Source organism: Mustela lutreola, chromosome 15, assembly GCF_030435805.1.
Source record: "Mustela lutreola isolate mMusLut2 chromosome 15, mMusLut2.pri, whole genome shotgun sequence".
Taxonomy (NCBI): domain Eukaryota; kingdom Metazoa; phylum Chordata; class Mammalia; order Carnivora; family Mustelidae; genus Mustela; species Mustela lutreola.
Genome location: NC_081304.1, coordinates 23,847,957 through 23,867,066, shown reverse-complemented (window position 1 = coordinate 23,867,066; position 19,110 = coordinate 23,847,957). Strand labels below are relative to the sequence as shown.

The 19,110-nt window shown below is 38.3% G+C and overlaps 1 protein-coding gene across 1 annotated transcript in view; it reads left to right on the top strand.

Moving 5' to 3' along the window:
* SKAP1 (src kinase associated phosphoprotein 1) overlaps nt 1-19,110 on the top strand; it is a 279,913-nt gene that overhangs the window by 157,476 nt on the left and 103,327 nt on the right. The gene's annotated exons all lie outside the window — the stretch shown is intronic.

The following is a 19,110-nucleotide window of genomic DNA, read 5'->3' as shown; positions in this document are numbered from 1 at the left end:
CACGATGATGTGGTGTCAGCCAAGTCAAGTCCTGACAAGGAAATGGGAGCCCTGTTCAGAGGAGAGATGAGTAAATATCCCAAGGGAGGAATCAAACAGCAAGCAGTCACTTTTCATAAAGACAAAAATCACCAAACTTAAAAAAGAAAAAAAAAAGGTTTAAAAAAATAAGTTTGACTGAGAATTTGGACAATATAAAAAAAACACACAGATGGTAAACTTCTAATGGAAGAGACATTTGGGAGTATGGCCAGCAGCACGTCCCACCTGCTACAGGAGTTTGTCTTTGAGCAGATACAACTCCCTAGTTGGGGGGGGGGGGGGGCAGTGAAAAAATTACAACCCAGGTGGGTTAGACACACCTCTAGCCAGAGTGATATTCCTAAACTGTTCACGTCGCTGATGGCAACAGCACTAGAATAAAATAAAATGTGGAAACAGTTTGCTGATCTTTAACTACCATGTCAATATGCTTTAAAAAATAATTTGAAGTTCTGTGTGCCTTTTCTGAATAGACAGTAACCACATACCACAGTTTCATAGGTTTCTTGCTAACAAAAGACACCCCCCGCCCCCCCCCCCCCGATCTGTGAGAATCAAACTTTATTTTAAGGCCTTTTGGGCTTCGATGTGAACTAACTTTCCAAATTATAACCGCATCCAGGTATTCTTTCTCTTTAACATTTTGGGACCCACTAAATCTCACCCACACACAAATCCTATAAAGAGTGTGTATTGTCTCAAATAGCTGGAGAGGAGAGCAGCTTTCCCCATTGCTCACCAGAGCCGCGGTTCTCCCCAACAGAGTCATGTTTTTAGCAAGGTTCCTGTGGGAAACCTGTTTGTGAAAGTGGCATTTGTGATTCAGACTTCAGCTCCCCATGCCAGCTTCGGAAAGTCAAACAGATGTTTCCTCGTTTACTGCAGCGTAGCTCATCACTTATCCCAAGAGGAAAATCAGAAGAGGCTGGGGACAAGCGCAATTCTGTCAGCCAAGCCACAAGAAAATGGAGATAGAGAGAGGGCTTGTGTGTGTGTGTGTGTGTGTGTGTGTGTGTGTCCCTGTGTGCGTGTGTGTCTCTGTATGTTCTAAATCTGATTACATGTGAGTTTAAACTTTGCTTTATTTAAAGATACATTCATCTACAGGAAATTTTACCCTCCACCTAAATTTCATTTTCTACTCTCTTTTCTCTCCCTGTTTTCTGGCAAAGTTCAGTATCTTTGATAGGTCTCTTTGGAGTACAGTCTTTGTGCTTTTCAGTTTTGCTTGGGATTAATAGGTTGTTTGAGAGCAAAGCTTAGCTCTTGATTTGTTTTGCAGGAATAACAAGACCAAAAGTCATTTCTTATTCACATGCATCAAAACACTTGCATACTCCCAAAAAAGCAAATAAAATGTATTTTGCATCTCACCACACCACATTGATGTGGCCAGGGAATTACACACTCATTAAATGGATTTACAAAGAGCTGGGTAGCATAGAGTGGAAAACAATATTGCACTAAGCCTGAACTAACAGTAAGCGGGACACAGTAAGTCTTACTCATTTCTGATCCATATATTTTTAAAGCATAGTAGTGCCAATTTTTAAGCTAGAAATCAAGTTGCTATAGGGAGTATTTTTAAAAATCCGCTTTAAGCATTCCCCTGTTTTTGTTTTGGACATAGAGTAGATGTAATCTTGCCTAATTGTAATCCAGAGTCAGATTTTTAAGTTGGATTTTTTTGGAAAAAAGGTTTGCTGTCTCTTTGCTTGGAATGAGTTCCTCTAGTCCCAGGCCTGAGACAGGGGGAAGGATTATGGCTGATTGAGAAGGTTCTCTGCGGATGTGTGTCTCTGTCTCTCCCTTTCAGACGTTCTCGTTTTCTCTCCTCTCTTGCTCTGTGCATACGCAGAGTCTGTGTTTCAGGAAAAGAATGTGTGCTAAAAGAACTAATGGTCCAACTGTCCATCAGACTGGGCAGCAATGGAGGTCATCGGGCGGTCAAAACCAAATAATTTCAGCCTGTTCCTAAAGCCCCTGAAGCTGTTGACTCCATGACTGGAGTTCACCGCCTCTTGTTGCTTCTGTATCCTCTGAAACCTGGGAGTTTTATTTTTGGAGACAAGAACAGACATAGTTTCTCCCTAGCAACTGTGTGTACACAGTGCCTGCCATTCAGCACTGGCCCAGGTTAGCTTGCCCCAAGTATACAGTCAGTGCTCCTTCTTGATACACGTCTGCCCTGAATAAACAATAGACCAGATTCCAAACCTAGAGGCTCCCCAAATATTGGAAGAGTCTGAATAATATTTGTGCTTGTTTTGAAGCGCATTGTTATCTAGAAATTTTTTTTAAATCTTTCAATAGAAAATATTTTCTCTTCTATAAAAGGATCTGATGTTCTTAATGCAAAACTTCCTACAGGCACATATTTTAAGGTAACATCCAGGTTTCCACATTCATACGGAACAGATGGGAGTGGAAGTGGTTTCAGAGTGCTGACAACTCCATTAAAAATGTTATAAAAATCCATAATCCATAAATCTGAAGCACATATTGGTTATATTCACAGCCCCTTCAGTATTTCTTGTACCCTATTTGTGAATACCACCACCTGCTGGCAGTTAATAGCTCTTACAAGAATCAATCTAAAAGTCAATATTAAATAAAATGTACATGTTTTTAAGTAGGTTAAGTTTTTGAAATGATGATCTGTTTACTGCATCATTTTGAAACACCCTAAATTAATTAGGGTGTTCACCAAATTAATTCACCAAAACTTTTTAAAGGGCATTGAAAAAAGAATTGCACATGGAATATTGTTTTGAAATGAAAGCTATTCTTTATTTCTACTTAATACCAGCTTTTAATTATCTTTTCACCTTCTTTTTCCCTGCCCACAACATTTAGAAGTACAAGTTGGAGTTACAGTTCCACTTCTTTCATCTGCCCACTCTCTAAAAGAAGTATTTGGGTGCAGTGAAATAGCTACATATGGAAAAAGAGGAGGGGCAGGAAAGCATGGAAAATCCACAGGCTGGATAATTAAGTGTTGACTTCTAAAGATTATGTCTGTGATTGAGGGATTTACCACTCTTATTTTGGCATTGACTCATAAAACATATGTTCACAAAATCTGTTTTATGGGTTTTTTTAACAGGGTAGGAAATTTTAAATGTACAATAAAATAGGCAAATCAAATCTTCATGCAGTGATACTACAATACACTCGCTCCTTTTCATTGTTCAAATCTTAACTCATCAAACAGAAATATGCTATAATACTTTATAATAAAATAAAATAAAATACAATGTCATTATGGCCCAATACAGTGAATGACAAAATTTAATGGATTAAAATAATCCCAAACTAGTTTTCAAAAATGCGTGCTGTTTCAATTCTAAATCTGTATTCCTAGAATTTTCTTCACATTCTTAAAAATGCATCCCGGTCCAATTTTACTATATGCCTTTAGCCAAATCATTCTTTATATCCAATAAGGCTACTTGAAATGTACAAGGTAGGAGCCAAACTCAATGATAATTTCTTCTTAAATGTGTTTTTCTAACCTCCTGATTGAGGGCTGTCCTGCAGAAGGATGGTTCTCTCTGTTGCTCCAGTGGTGAGATGCTCTGACATCTCAGCCACTCTCCAATGTCACATTGTATTCAGTATTTCAGGCAGTTAGAAGTTGCAGGTCTTTGACGCCAAGAAACAAAGTCTTACTGAAACTTGGTTGTACTGCATAGCCTGGTGGTGATTTTTATGTGCTATCTGGAGAAGAATGAAATTGATGCAATGCCTTTCTCAGATGAAGAATGCCTTCCAGAGATTTTGCACCCGGGGTAGTTTTCACAGAACTTTTTCGGTATTCTTTCATAGGGGTCAGGGGGCTTCCCGATCATAAAACAAGGGTAACCTCTAGTGTCACAAGAGAGGGAGGAACAGATGGATGGTGAGGCGGGCACCAAATCTTTTTCGATGATGAAAATCTAAGTAACTCTTTAATTCCATTGAAAAACTTTCTCTATAAATCAAATTTGGGGTTCAGCCTGGCCCTTACTTTTGGAGATTTTGCAGTGTTCCCCCCCCCCCCCCCCCGCCCCCGGCATCTGATCACTGCTGGGAGGGCTGACTTGTGCCCCCTGCTGCTTACATTTAAAAGGTCTCTAAAACAATGACTAGGTTTTCTGCAGGCTCCACCTACCACGCTGTCAGTGAGCTCACGCTCCACCCTGATCCTCAGCTGTAATGCGCCCCCTACTGTTCCTACGAGGCCAGTGCACTAATGATGCTCAGGTCTGCACTTCCTGGCACTCCTCTGCTTATACCGAGACCATAGAGTTTGCAGCCACATTTCTTCTTATGCTTTGTAAGGGTCTGTTTAGAGCAAGCCACTGTTCCTCATGCCCCCATCCTCACTGTCTTCAGTGATTTTAAGTAATCCTTTCAACTAACTCAAATAAAAACACATATGGAGCATTCTCTCCTTGGAGAGCATGGCACCAAAAATAGTCAAGGAATGACCCCTGCCCTCCTGGGACTTGCATACTTGGGGGTCATCCAGACACAAACACAGGCATAATGATTTTAATACTGGAATTCAATACTGCAATGTGATAATTACTAAAATAGAATTTTTTTTTTTTAGGTATTGTAGGAGAGAGAGAGATTAATTCCACCTGGGAGATTCTGAAAGGCATTTTGGAGTAGGTGGATTTTAAATTGAATCCTAAAAAATGAATAGAAGAGTGTTCTAGGCAGGGGAACAGTAGTATTGAGAATGTGACATTTGCTTTCATCAAGTTTCTTGCATCCTTCGACTTCTTGGTTGCCTTTGTTGTTAACTGCATGGTTAACCAATTAAGGCAAGGAGAAAAGCTGATTTGAGATAACCATGGTGTGAAAAAGCTTTGATCTGGACATTTACTTTCCTTTCTTTTCACATGGTGATTGTGATATGAATAACATCATTAACTTTCTTTTTTCCTCTTAGAATTCGTTCACCTGTTTCTTTCCATCTAGATTCTCTCTCTCTCTCTCTCTCTCTCTCACACACACACACACACACACACACACTCCTATCTCTAGAATTTATTCTTGGACTATCTCAGTTTCTACTATGAACTCCACAAGTCAAATCAATTAGATTGAATTGATAATACAGCTTAATGACCCTGCTTGTCTTTGCAGGTAAACTTGAGAACAGAATGCATCTAAGTGCCAACTCATTAACCTTAAAAGACAATTCAGGTGGCTTTATTCTAATGTTTCCAATGTTTGTTTAGAGTCGAGCACACTTTAAATATGTCTACCTTGTTTAATAGCCTCTTGTTGTACACAGTTTTTTGATGGACTCAATTGATATTTTTCATTAAAGACCAAACCCTAAAGAACTCATTCTCCTTCCTTTTTTTTTTTTTTTTCTTTTTTTGGTCTTCCTCTTGAATTTACATACAAACAGGATATTTTTTAATGGCTTCTTAAAATGCTAACTTACTAGTTTTAAATGTCTGTGTTTCATGCTGCCGACCACAGAGTTTCTTGTCCGCATGAAATTTCTAATTCTTACTCTGGGCTTTGTGGAAAACAATTGTCCAACCCTTCTCTCTTTACAATTTTTCTAATTTTCTCATCTGTGCTGTTCACTCTCCATGCCATGGATATCTTCATTACAGGACTGGGAGGATTTTAGTCCCTGAAGACAAATATTTTATTAGCTCTTAATGGTGATCTGCTACGGAAGGTTACATTTCAGGACATTATTTATTTTAGTATGTTTGTAACTTGTTTTTAAGGAGGTTCTTTCCTCCTTTTACATTTCCAACGGAGAAAATTCATCCAGAAATGTCTCCACTGCCACCTACTTGCAGTCTGGAAATTTACATGCACCTGGTTTATCAAATAAAGCCACTATTTTTTTTTCCTGCATGGCAAGATTACTGAGGAGAATACTGTAGGGGGCATTGTGGATTCTTCTCGTGTTTTTAAAGGCATGGTTTTGTGAAATTGCTAGAAAAATACCTACGTTATAGGATTTTTACTAACATTCGTGGAAGCGGTTTTTTCTGTAAATGTGGTTTGTCTTCTTCTATGATAATTGTATTGCTACAAATTATATAGGTAACAGTCTAAGTGAAAATACCATTTCTAAATGCTTTATTCATATTTATATTAGGTTTACATTGCTATAGTCATAATCCTTAATAACTTCTTATAAAGCACATTATATAATGCACTCATGATTATGCTATGGAAAGCTGTTACCTAGCACATTGTAAAAGACAGACATTTTAAAAAACAATATATGTTCCTATTTAATACAGAGAGATGAGTTATCAGACACTGTGTGTACTTGTAATTTCATAAATAATAATAAGGTATGCGTAAATGGCTCTTTAATGCCCAATGTTATTATGTAGAGAAGAAAGTGAACTATTCTAATATAATAATAGATATGAGAATTTTGAGTTATTTTTTCTTCTCATCATAGCAGTGACCACTCTATGCCTAATGATTTCATTTTATTGCAAATCCCCTAGATGGAAGCTTAAAGATTTGACATTATTATGTGTTTTTTTTAATACAGGTTATTCTATGTTTTATTCAGCCTCCTAAAAATATATTGCCCTGTCTTAGCATATTTAACTGGAGAGCCTAGCTTAAGTCATTTTTGCAGCATGTTCTATAGAATCCCCATTTTTTAAAAATTATGAGCATCTAAGCACCTGCTTAAAATTTTAATTATTTCCCAAACATCACCTACTTCATTTTTGTCAATTTTCCTATCAGGTAACTAGACTCAATTTTTCAGGATATTTTTGGACAGTGTTATTTAATCATTCTTAACCTGAGAAATCATTTGGATCACATTGTAGATTATGCATTTGCATATGAAAACACATGATTAGTGACAAGAGATATTCTTTCTCATGAATGTGGAGCTGGCTGTTCAGAGGATAGGGCTGGTCCTATTCTGAAAGCATTCAGTACTATCTAATTTCCCATCTATACAGTTTGTCCCTAAGTGACATTTTAAAAGCAGCTGTAACTTTATGGTTGTTTATGTTCAGTGACTCTGGAATGGTTGTCTAAGAGAAGTAAAACAAATCTTTGCTGTGTGTTCTCTGGCTGGTACACAAGCCGTATTATGCTTGTACTTTTAAACAACTTCTAATGTAATCTGATTTCATTTGTATGCTGCACACCCTGTTTAAGTTTGTTTTTTTTTTTTTTAATCTCATCTAGAGAAACTGCAAGTCATTCAAGTTTCCTTAACGGCACCAATAATGTATATAAATCTTGTTAGTATGCAGTGCATTACAGAGTGGAGTGGCATTAAAACTCCTTTGTTGCAAAGTCATGCTTCAAGGAAGCCTTCCAGATCTAAAGATAAACAGTGTGCTTGGTGAATCCACTTCATTCTGAAAGTGTCTAGAATATAATTTGTCTAATAAGGGCAATCCTTTCACATAACTTAGAAACCAGGTGAGTTCTTAAGCATGTGGAAATCTGTGTGCCAGGATGAAATAAAGCTTTATATTTTGCATCCTCTCTGATAAGCGCAATAGAAGAACATATTGGGCCTTATGGGAGATTTTGTTTATGGTGTTATTCAGGTAAACAGAGACCTTTCAAGTTTCAATAGCAAAAACACCGTCAGAAGACAGTGCTGGTGGGAATACCGACAATTTACTGCTTAAGGGCATCCCTGTAACTGGCCAAGAATCCTGACTGTCTTGGTGTAAGGTGATAAAACACTAGCGTGTCCCACCAACAGCCTTTTGCTGGCACTTGGTACAAGAAGATGGGCAGGCTAGAAGGTGACTTTCCCCAGCAAACTCCTAGTGTTGGGACACTTCTCTCATCCACGTGGTCCATACCCAAAGCAGCTCTCCCTTTGTAAGTAGATAAGCCCCTTGCAGGCATGCAGGAGATAGATAGACAGCCTCCAAGGCTCTAACTGTCAGCTCCTTTTTTGCTTCAAGAAAAGAAGCTCCATACAGCACAGTTATTTTTTAAAAGACTATAATAAGTTACAGTTATGGGTCATGGTAGTTTTTTTCTATAGTGTTATTACCATTATTATCTTCTACAGCAGTAAAAATTGATTGTTCAGATGAGCAGTGTGAGAGACCCTCAAATTCAGGCAGCAGGACTAAATCTCCCATCTGATGGCAAAAAAGGAAGGAAGGAAGGAAGGAAAGAAAGAAGGAAAGGAAAAAAAGGGAAGGAAGGAAGAAAGAAAGAAATGGAAAGAGCAGAGCATATTATTAACCTGCTACTCCTCTCCCCCCTCCATGACTTACTAGCAAATTTTATGAATGTCCATGGATTTATCACAAATATACCCCCTCTAAGTGAAACTACACTGTAAAGTTGTAAATCTTAAGTGTGCGACCATCTGCCCTCCGTTTTGGTCATCTTCACCCCTATCTGTGTTACTGCTGTAGTTATGGTAACTTCTTGCTTAGCTCCCCATGTGAGATTTGTGTGTATAATCAAATGGCTTAAATAGTCTTTGGATACATATTTGTGAGTTCAGGTAAATATGAAAAGGCAAACATTTTGGAGCCCCAGAGTGTGTTAACAGAAAATACAGCTAGTTGTTAAAACAGGGACCATGAGTCAGGAGTCCTTGAGTTCCTGACCTGCAGCAAGCTACAGTACTTGCCAGACTCAGTAGGCAATGAAACTTGTTTTAAAATGTTTCAAGATAGAGATTTTAAAATATAATAAAATACGTTTAAAAGTACAATATTGCTAGGTTTTCATACAGTTATTCTTGGTAGCTTTAAAAATTGAGATTGTGGAAATAACATTCTGTGTTCCCTCATTCCTTTACCACACCCCACTTCTTTGGCATCATCCATGCGCCTAATCAAGTAAACTTACAAACACTTAATAAAACCCTCTTTGACTTTAGGGGGTATTTCGAATCCTTCTAAAATCGCAGGAGTGCCAGCAGTGTTTGGACCAAGTGTCTTGTGATATTGGCTCTATTCCGTCTTGAGATGTGGCCACTCTCCCTTCCATATTGAGATATATTTCACGGTCATTAATAATGCATCAACCACATACCATTTCTAGAAATATTTTTTATTTATAGCTTGGCTCCTTCCTTCCCCACCTCCCAATTGCCAAAGGAGCCCTCAGAGCCTTCTGCCTCATATTTACCTTCCTTCTCTCATATCATAGGCATTGTCCTTTAGAAGACTTTCTGAGCACAGATGGGTAGGTCAGTCCTGTTCTTCCACGAATCAGAGCATCTCCAAGAGTACAGGGAGTTTCTCTTCATGAGGCTTTAAGAACACTGCCTCATAGCTGTTCTGAAAAGTAAGAGGACTGAGGTGCTGGTGGAGGTCTAGTTTCCTTCCCTGTCAAGGCAAAAGTAGAACTGTGTCATGTCACAGACTGAAAGAAACATACAGTTTGGGGACCCTGAAAATACTTGTATCTCCTTTTATGTGTGTATCTGATATTAAACATTTTTAATTTTTTGCTCAGAGTTTTTATCTTTAAATACTTAATTTTCATTGATAGTAATTTTCAACCATGGATGTTAATTATTTGTACAGTTTTTTCCCTTTTCATCATGTAATATCAGACTATTAATATTGTTCATATGGGATTGACTTACCTGCATTTTTCTCTCTTCCTCTACTCCCTAGACCTTCTTGACGTAGTTCCATGTGTGAACTTCTACACACACATACACACACACACATTTTGGCAAACTGAAGAATACACATGAGTATGAGGAAAGTGACAAATGCATAGGGGTAACAAGCGAGAAGGAAACCATGCTAAGTCGGGTGATTTTATAACCTTATTTATATTGATTTAAAAATGCATTCTTTGCAGAAGCTTTCTCCCTTTGCTCTTTTGCCTGTTAAACTGCACAAGAAGGAGAAACCAGTGATAGAGCGTTAAGCAGAGAGCAGACGGTAGCGATTTAGTAAATATTGCGGTGTCAGTTTTATTTCATTTACACAATTTATTTCATTGAGAAATATTGGGTAAAATAGATTTCCAAAACAAACGTTATGACTTATATTCTCTTAGGGTGAACCGACTGCATTTCTCAAAAGCTGAGGCTGCAGATCTCTTCAAAGGAAACATTATGGGGGTTGATATTACAAACCTCCGAGATGGCTCGTAGGGTGGGGAGTTTGGGGGGCCTGGGACTAGAATGTTTGAATAACACGAAATAACTGTATAACAAAAACCTTAATCTCTGGCCACATCTAGTTTAGGTTAGGGAAAATTGTAATATTCAACTTTCTGGTTGGAAGGTAAGTCTCTTTGCCGGATTACATAATGAGCCGTTATAGGGGAATTGTTCTGAATTCAATAATTACATAATGCTTCAGAGGAAGGTCATGATTTTTTTATGTTACTATATTCTTTGTTCTAATGTGCAATACATCTGTCTTTATACATGTATTTAATAAGTATTCATACACAAAGAAGAAAAATCCTTTTTTATGTGGCTAAGAAATAAAAAAGCACTTGCCTATAAGTAGTGGAGCAAAATGGGAGACCCAGAAAGTAGCACAGGTCACCTCTAATGAGTACAAACAGATGACTTCAGTCTCTACTGTTAGACATAATTCTGATTTAAGATCCAGTCATTTTGTCTGGCTTTAATTTTAATTATATTCTGTTAATTAAAAACAAGATAAGCCCAAGAAGAGTTTTATACTTTTTCCTCTCCATTTCTTCACCAAGAATGAAGCTTATCACCATCTGCCTATCTCCCTGGGTCCCTCTGCTATGATGACATTCAGCATTAGAAGGGGGAGCACTAGCCCATCCCAGGGAGGAGCTTCCGTTTCATTTCAGTACGTAGAGAAATTTCTGTGAACGAAAAGAAGAGATCTCAACCGCTTTCCCAAAGGAAAAAGAAACACAGAACCTCAAGCTTTAAGAAAATTCAGGTCTCTTGGGATTGTACCACAGACTTTCAGACCGTTGCTTGATGATGTTAGAATTGTATGAGCTTGAGTGATTGAAGTTCACATTTTTATCACTTTGAATTTATTGAATTTAATGGTATTTCTAGGTGACAGAAGTATAGGGGAATCCTTGTCACTTTAAGGAGGTATATTACCAAATTTAGGTAAATCTTCCTTTCTTCCAAGAAAACATAAAGAAGGGACTTCATGTCTTGCATCTAATAGGCACTCAGTAAATATGAAATAATGAATTAATATCCCATGAACACTCTCAGAAAGTTCATGTGTTGTTAGAATTCTCTAAAGTAACTTGGCGATAATGTAAGGAAGGACGGATATTAACGAACCTTGCTCTTCTCTTTAATCATACGCATATGTATGTGTACACCTAGGGTTTGTACGCTCTTCAGGCACACAATTGCTTATACTGTGTGTGTATCCAGAAAGTAGCTTAAATTTCTCAAACTGTGTATGCCTTATGTAGAAGGCATGGATTAGAGAGTTAAATCAATACGTCCAACAGCAGCAAATGGCAACTGATAATGTGTAAATTTTATATATCCCATCCTAGCGTCATGATTAGGACTGAAAGTCACTTTACACAGGATGCATCATGAACTGGAGGGGGAAAAAAAGAAAAGACAACATTTCCTGAAAGAAGTTTCTCTTACCAAAAGTTTTCCTAGTGTTATTTTTATAGCCGAGTGAGAGAGAATTTACAGGGAGCTGAAATCATTGAAGCTAATTAGTTGAATGGCCCTATTATTTATCCAGGGACACGTAGTACAATAATTGCTATTGCAGGTTTGAAGCATCTCAGGGATATTAATTCCAGAGCTTTCATGTCATCTCAGTACAGTAAAACTTCCTAATGGCACCCTGAAGGTGCATAATCTCATTTTAAAACTACTTTTTCTTATTTTTTTCTGAAGGAACTGGCAGAATCTCCTTCCATAAAAGCTGAAAAAGGGGAAGAACTCATAATATTTTCCTCATAAGAAAGCAGTTATATTTTCTTATTATTTTTTTTTTACCGTGTGACCTTTCCTACCTTCTGATGAGGGGTTTGCTAAGGCACTTTATCAAAAGTTTATCTGAACTCTGCTTCCTTGCCTCCCCTTGGTGGCAGCCAACATATCTCTGGATCTCTCAGGGGAAGATAGGGAAGGTGTGAGGTGGCTTTCGCCCCTTCCACAGTCATTTAGAAGAGGACTCATTACGGAACACAGCAGGATCCCAGTTAGGTGAGGAGAGCTAAGTCCAGCACCTATGCCTAAGAGAAGTCTCCTATAGCCATCCTAACCCATCCCTAATTTGGGTCCCCTTGGAGAAGAACAACCACCATAATATGATCTCTATAAAATCACACCAAGAAATGCCACTTGTGTAATTTTAGAGGGAAATGAAGCCATTGCTCATAAAACTGCTAACACTATCTTGAGTCAAGACACTAGTTGGCTATTTGGCAGATATCCCACACTCATCTTCTGGAAAACCATCTCAGTTCTTTCATTTATCTGTCCTTCCCCTCGGCCTTTCTACTTGCTGTTCATTCTTGACCTCAACACAGCTGGAAAACCCAAGTTCTGACCAGGAAAAAAAAAATACTGTCCAGTCTTCAAGTTTTGAGACGTAGACTCTTGAGAATCCCTTAGGACTGGGCTCAATGGGATTTGCAGGAACCATTGTATTCATGCCACTGTCTCAGGCCTCTCTCTCTACTCTGACCTCGCCAGTCTCCGGGGAGGTAAAAATTCAGATAAAGATTCAGAGCATCCCCTTCAGTAATAGCTCGGAAGCCTCACCCCCTGGCACTTACCATGCTTACTTCAGGTTGTAGTCCTTCAAGTGAGGAGTAACCAGAGGACCACAGTGATATGTTCACTGGGGACCAGAATGATGCCACTCAATCTGTGTTCTTAAAACCTAAGCAACAGTTTGTATCCAGTTTTCTTTCAAGATCTGAAAAGCAAATACAACTCTTACTATGCCATTAAACGGAGAGAAGTTCTATAACATCTACTGCAGCCATAAAGCAGCAGAGACCTCCAGGGAAGCTGATGCAATTAGGAAAACCTGACTTAAGTACAGTATATAGATCAAAGTTCCCCCTTATATTGGCTATGGTTGTAAGTGACTGGATCTGTACACACACACACACACACACACACACACACACAAACACAGATGTGTGCCCATGCACACACATACTGTCTTTGAGTTTGGCCGTTTATATCATGGTGTCCTTCCTAATCCCTTTGTTAAGGTTTCCTCAGATTCCTTTTAATCCCATGTAAACATATCTGATTATCAGTTCTACTCATTAAGGTCTTAAGTTGAACAACACACTAACGTGGTAATGCTCCATCCTGGTACTCCTCCTCTTGGAAATTCATTTTAAGGATTGGTAGATTTTCCCAGGAGTCCATGGCTGTCATCGATACACGTATAAAGACAGGCAAAAGTAACAACTAGCTTGTGGCTTATCATCATATCCAGGGCAAAATAGCGCATATCAGAAAATTCTATAGGGCTGCTTTAGGGGACCTCTGCTCTTGCTAAAAACAGGACTATCTCCTTATCTAACTTTTGGGCTCAAGAAGTTGATGCTGAGTGAGAAAGCCAGAATGAAACTCAAGGATCCTGTCTTTCTGTCCTATGTTAACTAAACAGACCAACTAGGTCCCTCAGGTGTGCGCTCTCCTCTTTATTTCTCTCTCTCTCAGTGCTTTGCTTTTTCTCTCCTCCTATTCTGTTCTCCCTTACATATATTATTTACTCAGGAGTCTGTACCAACCCTTTGGGGGTTGTTAGAATCTATTTTATAGTTTGTTGGTCACTGACCTGATAAGTCATAATCGTTCAGAAAGAATCATCACAATTTTATCAGGTAAGAGCAGCTGCTGCACGGGTACAGTAAATTCTTTGGCTTAAAATCTGTGTGGTTATTTTTTTTTCCAGGAGAAATGTTAAATGAGTGCTTTATGCATGCAGTGAAAGACTGTTCTTATTTAGAATTTAACAGTGGTGTTCGGGAAGACGAAATTACCAAGGATTCAAAGAAAGAATTGAAAAAGAGAGTTTTGAAATTTTACATGGCCCAACCCATATTTGACTTTCCTTGCTTGAGTTTTCATTTACAAAATTAATTAATTAATTAATTTTAAAAGATGGAGGAATTATTTGTTGTATGTTTTGTGTGTGTGGCAGGAGGTAGGAGGTGACACAATAGAATTTCTAGTATTTACTATCATTTAGAAAATCGAAGCACAAAGAAAATTTCATGTTTTAATCAGTTTTATAGCTGACATGCCTTTGAAAGCTTTTGTTTGTTTGTTGGAAAACCAAGAAAATCCCAACTAAATGTCTTAAATCACTAGTATGTCTATATCTTTTGCCCCAAGAGGGACTTTTAAGTCGTTAAAGATAAATAAAAATTCATTTCCAGGCCCAGCTCCTCTGTATTAAGATGGGTTTTTCTTTTAATTTTCTTCCGTCCCTTCCAAGTTATAAACTTGTGGCAACAAGGCTTTGCATAAAAATGCTGACAGACCCTTAACTATAACAATGTGATTGGTGCTACTTTCACTTTAATTTAACTTGATTTAAATGAAAAGAATGTGGAATAAAAGAGGGTATACATTTGGAGGTGATTCTGTATACTTGGTTTTAACCAACAGGCTTTATAAGTGTTCATTAAGAAACTCCACTAGGCATGTTTCCTGCTGCAGAATAGACTTTAACGGAAGAAATAAAGCTGTGAAGATTCCGTTTTCACTTTGTTTCTCGTAAAGACAGTCAGGCTCCAACATAAACAACAATTTACACCCAGCATTTATTCTGGAAATTACAGTATCGTGCAGTTAACGCACACAGATAAATAATGTTTTATGGGATTCTGTGGAGCCCTTTCAGGGTAGCGGATGTTTAACCGAATTAAAGGATTTTGAGAACTCAAAGCTCTCATTTTAAGCAGGTTTAAACAGTTAATATTACAAAACACCAGCACAGAGGAGCTGGTCCAAATATATTTTTAATGCAGTTATTTTATTTTCATGATTTCCCATTTTGGTTTTATTACCATTTGGCACCTTCCGTTCATACTAAGTTACTTGTCTCCCAGGCCGTCTCCCTCAGGATTTTGCTTGCTTTATGGTAACATTTCTTAATCCACTTTTAATCCCTTATATATCTGCAGGTGTGAAAATATCAAAAATTAACTATCATTCCTGATAGATGAAGTTACATAACAGAGATCATGATAAAAATAAAGACTTATTATTTTAAATAATAATTAAAAAAAAACTATTCTTTTTAAAAAAGGAATAGATTTCATAGTTAGGTTAATTTCTAACTTTTCCATTCCTGAAAAGGGGCAGTTTAAAATTATCTTTTGTTGCAGTAACGATGTTATATCTGGATAGATGGTAGCTACACTTGTGGTGAACATAGCACAATGTAAAAACTTGTCCAACCACTATGTTGTGCATCTAACACTAATGCAACATTGTGTGTCAAATAAAATATAGTAATAACAAAAAAAATTTTAATTAAGAATCATCTTTATTTCTAGGGCAGCAAAAGAAAGTATCTTTTAAATCATAATAGATTATAACGGTTTGGGGTCATTTTAATATAAAGCATATTATACCATCGTAATCAAGGAAGGCTTATATGAAAACAGACAGGAGATATTTAAATGCCAGCATCAGTGAAGATGAGAGGCTCTGGGTGGGTACTCCAGGTAAAGACCAACACCTCCAACCAGTAAGTCTGAGAAAACGCTCCTAAGGTATTCTCTTACCCTTCAGAGCTATAACAAATTTATGTCATTTTCAAAAGATTGCTCCCTTTCCATGTTGTTAGGACTACCTCGTCTCCTTTCTCACTCACTTAATGGGGCCTCTGTGCTCTCCCAGATAAGCAATATGTGTCAACAGTTATCAGTAAGCCATAATTTTCAGTAAAATTCAAATTGTGACTTTAAATTTTACTAAAATTCTTTTTTTTAATATAACCTCAGAAACAAATTATAAAGTTTTAGTATCCTTGTTTCACTCATATATTTTACACAAGGTGTGATATTCAGTACTATGATAGCATTAGTTTAACTGTGGTTAAGGTTAAGTTGGCATTTCTATTTTAAATCACTTTTTAGGCTTTGAAACTTGACCTTTTAAATTCTAATGGGACTGAAGCTGAGAGAGCTAGACCAAGGAAGTGTGATTAAACATACATAAAGCCATTAAACCTGCTATGGGGCCGGCCCAGTAGTCTAATAGAACTATATTGCATTGACAAGCTCCTGTCTATTGGAGGATCTCAGAGTATTTCTATTCTTTAATTAAACTTACCTAAACCTGGGGTATGTTGAGGCATAACACAACTACAGTATCTTTTTTAAAGACCTTCTAGTGAGCCTTTTTCATGACAGAAATTCAACTTCTCTTCAACTCAAAACCCTCCACACCCCCAAGCAGCCCTTCCCAATCACACCAATCTAAGGCAGCTTCTCCATTCTCTGAGAGCACATAATGATGTACCACTTCCTCCAGATTTGTCCTTGTGGTCTCCTAGCACTATCATATTGCTGTAATCACATGGGCTCCTCTGGGACAAGGATTATATCTTAAGCTTCTTGTCACCTACAGTTCTTAATGCAGTACCCTATAGAGAGAAAACGCCCCATAATTATTTAGTGAAGGATTACCCAAACTAAAAACTAAGAGGGCTGACTTGTTCCTCTGTAGACCATCTTTCTTGGATGACTAAATGAGTAAAAATAGAATTAATCAGTTCTACACCAGGAGGTCTGTTCATTGGCCTCTTTGATCATTATGACTTATATGCCTTAATAGAAATAACTTTGTTGATCATTCATTCATTCATTCATTTAGCAATTTCTTATTGAGTGCCTGTAATGGAAGAACAAGATAGACGAGGTCCTTGTCTTCATGGGGTTTTATATCCTTTTAGGGAGACTAGCAATAAAGACATAAACCAAACCAAAAAGTAAAATAATTACATATTGTGATAAGTGTGAGAAAGAAAATAAGCAGGGTATTGTAATAGAGAGATGCCCTTTCTCTTTTGGGGAAATTCATAAAGGAAGATTTCAAACATAAAGTAGAACAATGTTGCAAAATTGATGTCTAGCTGATATACATCACATATACATCTATGGTATATGGACCACACTTGACACTTCCTCTTGAATTTGTTGGGGAGTGAGGAAGGGATAGAAAGAGATCTATAAAAGCACTTGGAAAAATTGAAATTGTTTCATGTGTTGGTATTGTTACTGCCCTCAGGTGGGAAAGGACATGTATAATGGTGTTTAGTCAAACTTTGGTCAGTGACCAAAATTTCCATGGGGAAGGAAAAGAAGGCTATCCTTACATTATTGAATTAAAAAAATGAGTGATAGAGGGAAACAAATCAGAAGGTGGGCTTAGTTTGCAGATTGGAGGCCCATGAAAGGGACATTATGTGTTACATGACCAGTGCTTTCATGGTGCTTAGTTTAGAAATTGTTCCTTGTGTCGTGTATGGTTCTTCCCCATTGTTTGCAACCAATCCAGCCAATCGAAACACAGGATTTGCTCTCCTACTTCTTTGGTCAGTGATGACTCCAAGATTCTCCTGTGCCCATCTTATAGTGGGACATGCACATGCATGCTCAGGAAGTTTTGTGAAGTGTGTGCATATGTATAAAGTATAATGTGTGCATAGGTATAAAGTATAATGACACTCAAGTTCCATCAACTTTTCTGCAAACATGGAAGTACTTACTTATTGTGGCCCAGAATTGGTAGTTCAGCTCAGAGAGCTGGGTTAGAAAGAGCTTTGGGACAATGAGAGATAGGAGTCGCTGGGGTGGGGAGGCTATTTCACTCCTCCCCTGTGACCTCCATTCATACATTAATTCAAATATTTGCTAAGCGCCTCCTGCTTATAGGCTCTGTTCTAAGACTTCTGAGGATAGAAATGTAGGTGTCAAAGGTGAGTGAGATCTGGGGGGATAAGACCTGTACCTAAAAATCTGCAATCTAGGGGGGTATTTTTTTTTTTAAGATTTTATTTATTCATTTGACAGACAGAGATCACAAGTAGGCAGAGAGGCAGGCAGAGAGAGAGAAGAGGAACCAGGCTCCCTGCCAAGCAGAGAGCCTGATATGGGGCTCGATCCCAGGATCCTGGGATCATGACCTGAGCTGAAGGCAGAGGCTTTAACCCACTGAGCTGAGCCACCCAGGCGCCCCGAGGGGGGTATGTTTTGAGGGCTGTAGGTACTGTAGCTACTGCAAGGAGACCCGTCAGGTTCGGACTCCAGCCATGAGGACCAAGAGGCTCAGTGCTTTGCTCTGAGGTCCCTGGCAGAGTTTGGAGGCCCAGCTTGTAGCCCAAGCTGTAGCTTGGTATCTTTGGGCAAATCACTTAATCTCTCCTGGCCTCAGTAAAAGAAATGAGACTATTGAGTCTCTACAGCTCTTCCAACTCCAAAACTCCATGATTCATAAAGTAGCTGTATTTGACTTAGGCCTTGAAGTATGGGTAGAAAAGTAAAATAAAGCCTTACTATTGGCATGAGAGAACCTCTGTGGTGCTGCAATTTCAACAGGTAGAGATGCGGGAGCATAAAAATAGGAAGGGCAAACTCCAGAGCGAGGATGTGGGAAAATACATGGTGTGCTCGGAAAACACCAAGCAGTACAATCTAACAGGGGTCACTTTATTGTAGGAGGATGATAAGAGAGAATTGCTAAGGTAAATCAACCTAATTTATGGAAAACTGAATACCAGTCTAATATTCAGCTTTACTGGAGCTTTTTAAGAATGTAATTGATACCCTTTGCTTTGGCTGCCATCCCGATGATTGAATTACCTAGGATTTCCATTTTCCATACAAGTTAACACTTCCATAGCCCCTACAGTGTGCCGGGCTCTGTTTTAAGTGATTTGCATGCGTTAATTTATTTTATCTTTATAATACCCAATGAGAAAGGGAACATAAAGAAAAGTCCTGGGACATCTGGGTGGCTCAGTTGGTTAAGCAGCTGCCTTCAGCTCAGGTCATGATCCCAGTGTCCTGGGATCGAGTCCCACATCGGGCTCCTTGGTCTGCAGGGAGCCTGCTTCTCCCTCTGCCTCTGCCTGCCTGTGC